This window comes from Rhea pennata, chromosome 2 (assembly GCF_028389875.1).
Source record: "Rhea pennata isolate bPtePen1 chromosome 2, bPtePen1.pri, whole genome shotgun sequence".
NCBI lineage: Eukaryota > Metazoa > Chordata > Aves > Rheiformes > Rheidae > Rhea > Rhea pennata.
In genome coordinates this window covers 12,264,069-12,273,934 of record NC_084664.1, presented here as the reverse complement: position 1 = coordinate 12,273,934, position 9,866 = coordinate 12,264,069, and positions in this window count along the sequence as shown.

Genomic DNA, 9,866 nt, shown 5'->3' with positions numbered 1-9,866 from the left:
AAAGGAACACAAGGAAGAAATCTCCAGAAGACACCAGAACAGCACCCAAATCTCGTCTTGGAAGGAGCTGGTTGTCTTGAAAAGAGCTCAAGAGTGCAGTAACACACGTGCAGTGCAGACAGTTGGAGGACTTGGACCAGGGAGGAAATCAAAGCACTAAATTTCTTGATGGTTAAGACATACTTGGAATGAACTACATGCTGCATAGATGAGTAAATAGACAGAACATGGAGATTCGTGATGCCATTATTTCCAGTTTACATCAACATGAAAAATGGAACAGCAAACAAATCACTTTTTATCTCAAGCTAAACACGTCAAGATAGTACAAAGATAGAGGCAATATCACAATTGGCAATAAGATTTCTTGTGCTGAACTGAATAACTTGCTTTAGAAACATGTCCTTACTTCTCTCAGTAAGACTGCAGTATGTTGTGTGGGAAGAAATCTTCCCTTTTAGAGCGAGGTAACCCTTCCTGTACAACACCTGTGGTAATTGACTAACATTTTGAAAATCGAGGGAAAAACTGTAATTATTTAGTAGTAGTAGTTATTGATCACTTGATACAATCAAGAGTATTTTAAAATGGTTCATTCAAAACAAGCAGTCTATAGGCAGAGAAACTAAATAATTCTCCTTTCCTTTGACTTTACCTCTGGTAAATATTAAGATATTATCATCAAACCTTTTCCTGTAATTAGGACTTTCAGAACATCTTTCTGCCTCTGTCTCTCTCACTTGTGGGTGACAAGTAACAGGCCAAACAGCCAAGCTTTCTCACGAAGACTGATTCGCATTCTGTCTAGAGGTGATCCAAAGTAGAATCTGCTTTTTCTAAGCACAGCATGGAAGATACTGATAATGATTGAAAAAGATGCCAATTTTTCTTATTTAAAAAAAAAAAAAAAAAAAAAAAAAAAAAAAGGTTCCCCTTCTTTGATCTCTCACTTGCCCTGTATTGGATCTCAAAATAACTTTAAATGCATGCTTTTCACATTCAATCTCCGGCTATTGTGGAACAAATTGATTCCTAGCTAAATTTTAATAATAAAAATTCATTTTGTTGCCAGCCCAGTTAATAAATCTACAGTATGGCATTCCCTGGAGATGGATAGCTTTAAGTCTTAAGTCCATTTGTGATGGGCTATCCGTGTCCAGGGAAACAGTAAAGTAATAGAAAAAAAGACTTTGCAAGATTTCAGAAGCAGTGGAATGACCTACATGCAACAAATAATGAGCAGCTTTTATCCTTTTATCAGAAGAATCAAATTCATGAAATTCAAGTTTTAATTAAGAAATGGTGTTTGTGACCCTAAATCAAATAGTTTTAGGTGCTCAAAATACGATTGGCAACTCCTGAGACTGCCACAGCTGTGAGATGTAGTTCCATCTCAAAGGAAGCTCAGAAGAACCCTACATACCTCTGTGCACTCCTGGCAAATGAGCACTTGTCACCAGAGACACTGCTTTGTTTTGAAATCGAGGTTGCCAGTTCGCTGGAACTATTCAAAGCTTGTTACTGATTTTTGTTCCAGAAAGACTTGCAGGCATATGCATTATTTCTACCCACGCAGTTTTTTTTTTTTTTTTTTTTTTTTTTTTTTCCTTTTTTTTCTGGGCATTTATGAAGAAAATAGCTCTAGTGAGATATCTTTTCATTCCATTGAAAAGTTGGATATGATGTTGGCTTAATATCCATGGAGTCTCTAAATTATCAGCTGAAAAGTCTAAAAGTAACCTCAGATTTGGGGTACCCAATCCAAGTCTGATTTGCACAATGGTCTGGTGGAGTTGTATATATTTAGCAGGTTCAGATGCAATGGTTCATGTACACGTTTGCTTGATAAATTAGCTTTAAAACTTTAACATACATACATGAGCTTTGACACTGAAAATAGCTTTACACTGTTGAAACAGTAGAAGAACTTGATTTAGACATGTAGCTGATCTCTCAAGCAAACACACATACAATGAACCTTGCCCAGGTGGAAAGCTCGGCCTCATGTTTCCTTACCAGGGAATGCTTTTGAAGGAGTGTTATTTGGTAACTTGTTGGTTTGGTAACTATATATGGCACCTTCCACCTTCTGATGTTGACAGCTTAAGTCAAACCAAGAGGTTGGTCAGAAAATATTAATTCCGAAGGCAATTTTACTTCAGTGGTATTGCTTTGATTTAAAAAACTTTAATGCCAATAGCCACTTGGCAGAAAAATAGTCAGGTCCATTCTGAGCATCTTCGTGAAGAGACCCAGACCTGAATACTCCTGGCAGCTTCCCTAACCTCTTGCTCTGAAAGGTAGCTGGAAAAGGTCGGGGCCAAGGGACATTGGTAGATGGCAATTACAGAAACTACCGTTTCTACAGCAGTTCTTCAGGACTTAATCAGAGAACATTAATCTCTGGACTGCCAACCCAATACCATTGCATTAATTAAATACAGAAAGTAAAGCTATAAACAGGCAATAGTATTTGCAGATATCTGCAGTATCTGAAATATTGAGAGCATGATTTTATTTTGAGATGGTGCCAATTTATGTTAGTGTACAAAAGGCAGCAAAAGGAAGTTCTGAGACTGAATTATTAAGTATCAGGCTCTTACTAAATTATCATTACAAAGGGCATGCATGGTAAGGGATCAAAGAGCTTTGGAGAGCAACAAAACTGCTACAGATGAGTAATGCTTTCTAATCTCTCTTGGTAACATGACTGAGATACACTTAGGAACACTCTCAGGAATGCAATATGTGCATGTTAATAGTTGTAGTTTCCGTGTAATCCTGGGAAAACTTTCAAGTTGTTAAAGGAAGTATAATAAAGACATATTGTGCTATGTCTTTACCAGCTGCTTCCCTTTAAGGTTGTTTGAGGAAAGAAATGGCTTAACCAAAATGGAGATGGGGGACTGTGTCCTTTTTTTACAGGATTTGTTGCTGATGCGTTAAAGAAGGAGCGGTGGCAAGCGGAGGATTCTCCCGCTGCAGGTGTGGGCGGTTGCCTGCCGGAGGTCTAGCAGGAGTGGCCTTGTGGAAGGAGCCCCTCACCCTCGGCGTCAGGATAAGCAGGGTCACATCAGCACTGCTGGGGTCAGGTCAGAACCACACAGGCCGGGAAAAGATCACAAAGAGCTGCGTTCTCCTCCGCCCTGCTCCTGTTCCTGTGCGGGCGTTCAGCCAGAAATACGGGCCAGGAGAATCCTCTAAAAGCCCTAAAGAGCTGCAAGGGGAGCTTCCTGGAACAACAACATCTCTCACACCCCCTCCGGAGGGAGCCAAACTGAAAGAAAAGGAGAATCTCAGCATGTCTGCTACTAACATTAAATCATCTGTTCATGCCCAATATTGCAAATAAAAATTCAAAAACAATCCTCAGGACCAGTCTGAAATCTGGGGATTATTATGCTGCTTGCTAATCTTTTTTTTTTTTTTTTTTTTTTTTTTTTTTTTTGCTGAAATTGTTTTGCTAATCTTTCTAAATATGAACACCCAGCCTCAGGTCTGGCAGAAGTTCATAGTGCTTTAAAGAATGGGTAACTCACCTGCAAAAATAATGCCTCACGCCAGTCCTCTCAGTGCTGTGGCCCAGGCGGAGTGCCATCGGTAGGTTATGGTCTCATAAGGGGTCCGATCCAGCCTTACACAAAGAAAGTGCCCGCGATGCACAGTGCAACACGGTGTGCCTCTGGCAACCCTGAAAGGCACCTATGAAAGGCATAGTTGGCTGTTGCCTTTCTCTTAGGTCCAAAAAGAATTTCATATGCTCCACTAGCTCACCTTCTCATATGGAATTATCACCCTAATTTTAAAGTGCTTCACACGTCTTCGGTTTCTGACCTGTCTGTAACTCAGTCTAGCTCTCTGGAAAAAAGAATTTTGGCAGAGACCACTTTGAAACTACTTGTGATCAGGGCTTCTTGACAGAGGCTCCTAAGTATGCTATTCATTGGTGCAAAGGATCTTAAACTACACTCACCAAAAGCTGATCACTTTTGCAAGCCTTCCCTGAAAGGTGATGGGAGGAATCGGCCTAAGAAAATTTTCCTTTTAAGAGAAAGGGATAAAAATGGAGAGAAAAGGAAAGGGAATAAAAAAGAGCAAACAGTAACAGCCATGTTGGCAAGTAACATTTGAGAGGGCCATCTTAATGTCTGATTTAGTCATGATTTTATTTGGCCTTAGTTAAGACATCTACATATCTGTAGGATGCAGTGTGAGATACAGCTTAAATTGAGCCTTTAAAACACAGGAATGCAAGTATGAGGAGGAAGCAAGATTTCTGAATGGATATCTCTTAAAGTGCAAAACCAGAATGTGATTTGTACTCAGAACGGATATTCATATTCTACTTTATTCAAACTTCATGTGTTTGGAATTGATTTTAAGTGCCCTCAGATTTTTGCACTTGAGAACATCTGCAGGTGCAATTTTGCTGGCACATATAATTGCAAGCACATTTTATTGTACTTAGATGCCTATTTTGTTTTGTCTGGAAAGTGAGGAGTTTGACATCTAAATGCCTCTGCAATCAGCTATGACATAAACTGTATCTACAGTTGTATTCTTGACATAAACTGGAAAATGAGTTGATGTCCTTTCAGAAAGTAATGCCTTACCTTCACTTTCTAGACTGAGTATGGTAGGTTTCAGATTTTACAGACAGTGCTTAAATCTTTGTCAGCATGTACTTATAAGGTATTAGTAGTGACATTTTTAAAAATAAAATACCATACTGTTATTATTAAACCCATTGAAATAGCTGTAGATAAAACAATATTCGAAGCAGACGGCAGTTTGGAAAAATTTGCTGCTGTTACAAGTCAACAGGTGGTGCTTTTGAGTCACAGAATTTAGTTTTCTCATTGCCAAAGGCAGCAACATGCAATTCGCTAATAGTTTAAAAGAAGCTTTATGACATTCTTCAGGATCTTTCAGTTGTAGCTTCAGGCACAGCAGTAATACTTTTGCCAAATACTGTCTTTTGAGCTGTTGACATTGTTACCATCTGCCCTAGCTGCTCACTGTGGATAGACCTAGCTTTTGTAGATTGCTCCAGGATGTCACATGCATGTAAGCTTTACGTTTCAGGGTAGTGATTGCTGTTTCCCCAAGCACTGGAAGAGTCATTCATGAACCCCAGTGCTAATCCCACCAAAGATTCCTCAGAGCTTCTGCCAAAGCCACCATTTCTTGGCCCTGCAGACAAAGCACCAAGTCATTTTACCATGTCAGACCAACAGTAGTCTGAAGACCAAACCTAATTGCCATAACCAGGAACATAAAAAAATGGTTACAGCCCATTTTTTAGCTACCCAGCAATTTTTCTGCAGTTCCCTATTTTTGCAGCCACAGAGGCTGCAGAAAAGACAGGATATTCCTCTTGACAAGAAGCAGAGACCTCCTGAGATCATGGGAGCTTCCTCTCCCCTGAATACAAGGCCACCAAAGGAGACTACATTCCACAATTTGGATTTTTTTTTTTATTCTTTTTACTGACCTTGTTCTCCCACAGTCCTTAAACTGCAATTCTCTCTACCCATCACAACTCCTTTCTTTTCACGTTCTTCATTCCTAACTATATAGGTCCACGAATTGTTCACATTAGAACAATAGTATTGTCCCTGTCAGTCGTGTGAACGTAGACTGGCATTCTTTCTGAAGAAAAACTAAAGATAACTGCTAATTTTATGGATCTAGAGTCACTCCTTGTTTTACTAATTCAATTCTTTCTTAATGTATTTTTAGCCTTTCATTGATTTTTGTTCAAGTCTAAATTCCTTGTAGTATTTTTTTCTTATTCTTTAGTTCAGCAAAAATTCCTGAGACATAGATGTGAACTGGTATGCAGTATTTTGGGTTTCCTTTGTTGCTGCTGTCCCTTTATTTGCATATGCCACACAAACACACAGTACTGTGAAAAAATGACGTGTATCACAGTGAGATGGAAAAAAACATTCTTCACCAGTTCCTTTCTGTCTGGGTTTTTATAAGGGCACCTTGTCACTATGTTATTAGAGAGCTTTTCAGAGGTACCTGAATGCCTTCACAATTCCTTTAAATAATAGCGGGCTAAATCCAGGAGAGCCTTTGGCAGCAAACTGATGGTAACTGATTTAATGTGTGTAATTTACTATGTAATCTCATATTTGCTATGAATCATTACTACTAAAATAATGTCAGAAACATAGGAGTTATGGGGACTTGCAGGGTCCTACAGAGGACCTGCATATTTTTCCTTGGGGAAATGTATTACCACAGTGGCATCTGTGAAAAATTACTAAAACTTCTCTTTATCATACTGACCCCAGACATACATGTTCATTTGTAATACACACATACATGAATGTATATATATGTATACACAGTTTTGTAATTATATACACACATAAATAAATATATATAAAAGGTATATGTATATAAATATATAAGTATATATATAATTACAAAACAGTCATTGCCCTCAGAATTCACTTCACACATTCTCGGGGAATTATCCCTGGGAGGGGATAGAAAGGATAGAAAGTTAAAATTGAAAAGAAATATATAAAAAAAAGAGGTTGTGAACTGTTGCTTTACAATACTTGATAATACTTAGGATCACTTATATAGCACTTTTCATTTGCTGATTTTTTTAGAAACAAATTAATTCATCTTTGCATTCTTGCATAGTAAGTGCTATTCTCAAATAATGCTTAAATTAGCAAATTGCCAATATCCCAAATGGAGATACAACAGAGGGCTCCAGAGACAAAGTCATATCAGACAGAGCTATAATGGTTGCACAGCAGAGTGCTATTTGCTCTGGGACCCAGAGCATGTGCTACCCTAAAGTGCAAAGAGAAGGGTAAGTAGTGTTCAATTACTCCTATTTAAAATTTACTAGCACTAATGATTGGAGAGTTTTTCTAATCTGTGAAATGATTTTGAAACTTTCAGAGACACATTTTGTTGGAAATTAAACAACTGATGCACATTTTACTGATCCAGAGTAAATCTTTCATTTAGTCTATAGACGCATGCTGTATCACTGATGCCAGACCAGTGAAAGTGATAAAGCCTAGACTCCTACTAATTTGTTTGCTTCGTCCCTTCCATGCCTTAATGAAATAACATCTGTTGTTCCCTATGTGCTCTCACTCCCCACAAAAACCACCTCCCATTCTTTCCCCCTTACCTTGTCTCCCACAGCCCATACACAATATCCTCCTCTTCCTCTCAAACCCCTAATTTCAACTTTGCAAGAGGCAGAGCGTGCTGTGGCTCCTTCGAGCCCTGACAGGGTTGACCAGCCATCTGGGATTCAGCTGCTGACCAGCCAGCCGGCAGGCCAAGCAGAAGAGGAAACGTTAGCTCTTGCTGCATTAATGGAGCCTCCCTCCTTCATTCATCAAATTTTTCATTATGTTTGTAGAAAATTAACTTCTGTAGGACTGGATTGTTCTGTCAAGTTCAGTTTAACCTTGCTGACAGACTTGTTAGCCAAGCAATTTGTTGGAGGAAAATTGTTGGGCAACTAACTAGTAGCAGTATGGTTGCAGATACCTTATTTCCTTATGAAACTCAGCTAAAAGGGTAACCGTGGGATCAAGCCTCACTGTTTCTCTCTGCCTCAGTGTCCAATTTGATCTGTTCAACAGTAAATGGTAAAAGATTCAAGGTGACGAGAAGGAACTTGAGGTCACGTCTACATTATTTTGAGAGCAGTCTCAAACCATGTTACGAGGACCTTATTCTCTGACCACCAACTCCATGTGCTTTGAGGAACTGGGACTACATTTAGGGCAAAACTGGACAGAATACACAAAAGGCAAAACTTTGAGTCTATGGTTTGCCTTAGGGTGTGCATGTAGGCACGTTACCTTCATACGGTCAGGCTCTGGAGCATTGCGTTGGGTCCAGCTGCTTTCTTGTGATACCAACACTGGGCAGACAAAATAGCCTGCGGTCAGTTCCAGAAGGGCTCTGACAGCATCTACAAGCACAGCCTGATCATGATGCAGGCTGCCCTTGGGATCTTCTGGCAATCTCCAGGTGAGCTGTGATACTTTGGAAACATAGTATATGATACCACAAACCAAAAGCGCTCAAACCTCAGTGCACTGTGTCAAGCATAGTTCAGCAGCTTCCTCCTCAGACAGCCCAAGTATGTGGTGCTTGTCTGAAGTATGATGCTTTTTCAGAGCATTCAAAGAGTCAGCCAGGCTATAACTAGGTAAGTTAACCTCTACCACGGGAACAAGATGCATCAGACAACTGAAAATTAGTTGGCAACTCCATTAACTGTAAGAGTTTGCAGATGACACAAAAGCTAGTGGAATCATAATTAATAAGGTCAGCTCCCAAGAGTGGTGTTGGCAACTAGGGCTCATCTGAACAGCGGGAAAACTAATGGCAAGGTCACATATCTAAAAAAACCAAAAATATAGGTCATCATTATAGATTGGTAGTGCTACTTGGAAAAGCAATGATTCAGAAGATATGAAGGCCTGATGAGTATCTAAGAACAGATGAGCTCACAGTATGATGCAGCAGCCAGAAAGGAAAATGTCACATAAAAATGATGCTGTTTCTACTGAAAGCAACAATACTGAGGACAGGACTGGAGTATTGCCTCCTTCACTTCTCATTTCCATTTCTTAGAAGAACATTGACAAATGTAAAAGGTTTCTGCAAAAGAATATAATGATGATTTGAGATCTGGCAAATGTGTCTTCCAATAAGAAATCAAACAAGCTTATCTTAACAAAGAGAAGAGCCTATAAATACCTGCATAAAGAGACATCTGGCAGTAGAAGACTCTAAGCTAATAGGAAAAGGCTAGAAGTTGAAGGTAGGCAAATTCAGACTAAAAATACATTTTACTGATAGTATATAACTAGAAAAGATGTGAATTCTCTCCAACTAGAAATTTTTAAGGAATAATGAGTAACTTCTTGTAAGATGTAATTTATCCCTAGAAGAACCTACAAGCCTGAAGAAAGAACTACTTGATGAAATTTTATGGCGTATGCTTTGCAGAATGTCAGAGCAATGTCTTCATTACAATGTCTTGTTGGGGCACCTCCATTTCAGGCGGGGATTCTGGTTGCCTGATTGTCTAAACTACACACATACAAATATCCAGTCTTACTCTGAAAAGAAAGAAGATATTTCCTGGCCACAGAAACTCAGACATACACTAGAGAGCACTAAAATCCCATTCTGAGAGTATAGGTGCAGCTCGAGAAAGTTACCCCAGACCTTTCCTATATACCATAAATCATCTGAAGCAAGCCTCAGAGAGTCCCCCATGGCCTCTGCAAAATCTCATACATACTTTGCCAGTATCTACATGCCTCACGTTCAGTGTTACACTACAAGAAGCCACATCTGGATGGCTGAGAAGCAGCTGTGTTTGTGGTCAGCATCTACAAGGACCATGCTTGCACCTACAGCAATTCTTTGCAAGATTTGCCATCAGCAATGTGAAGAAACAGCAGTTGGATAAAGCACATGCAGTTTTACGGAACTGAGCAGTGCTGGTTTGTATTAAAGAAGTTGGAAGGTGTGTACAAACCTGAGAAGTTCAGAAACCAGCCCTTGGCTACAGCTAGCTTCTATTCCAAACTACATGTGATGTGTGGATGATTATGTTGGTGCCTTTTGTGGTTAAAAACCCTTTGCAGTAAGCCAGAGCTTAACAGACATCCTTCATTTTAGTCTCTTCTTTCACAAAGGTAGCTGGAGAGGGAGAAGGAGAGATAGGACTCTTTCAAGGCTCTGATACTATTCAGTCCTCACCACCAGCCGTGGAAGCAGCCTTGGAGAGATCAGCTGGTTAAGAGCGCACATCCAGCTCATGGGACAGAAACGTAGCTTCAGCAGGCTCT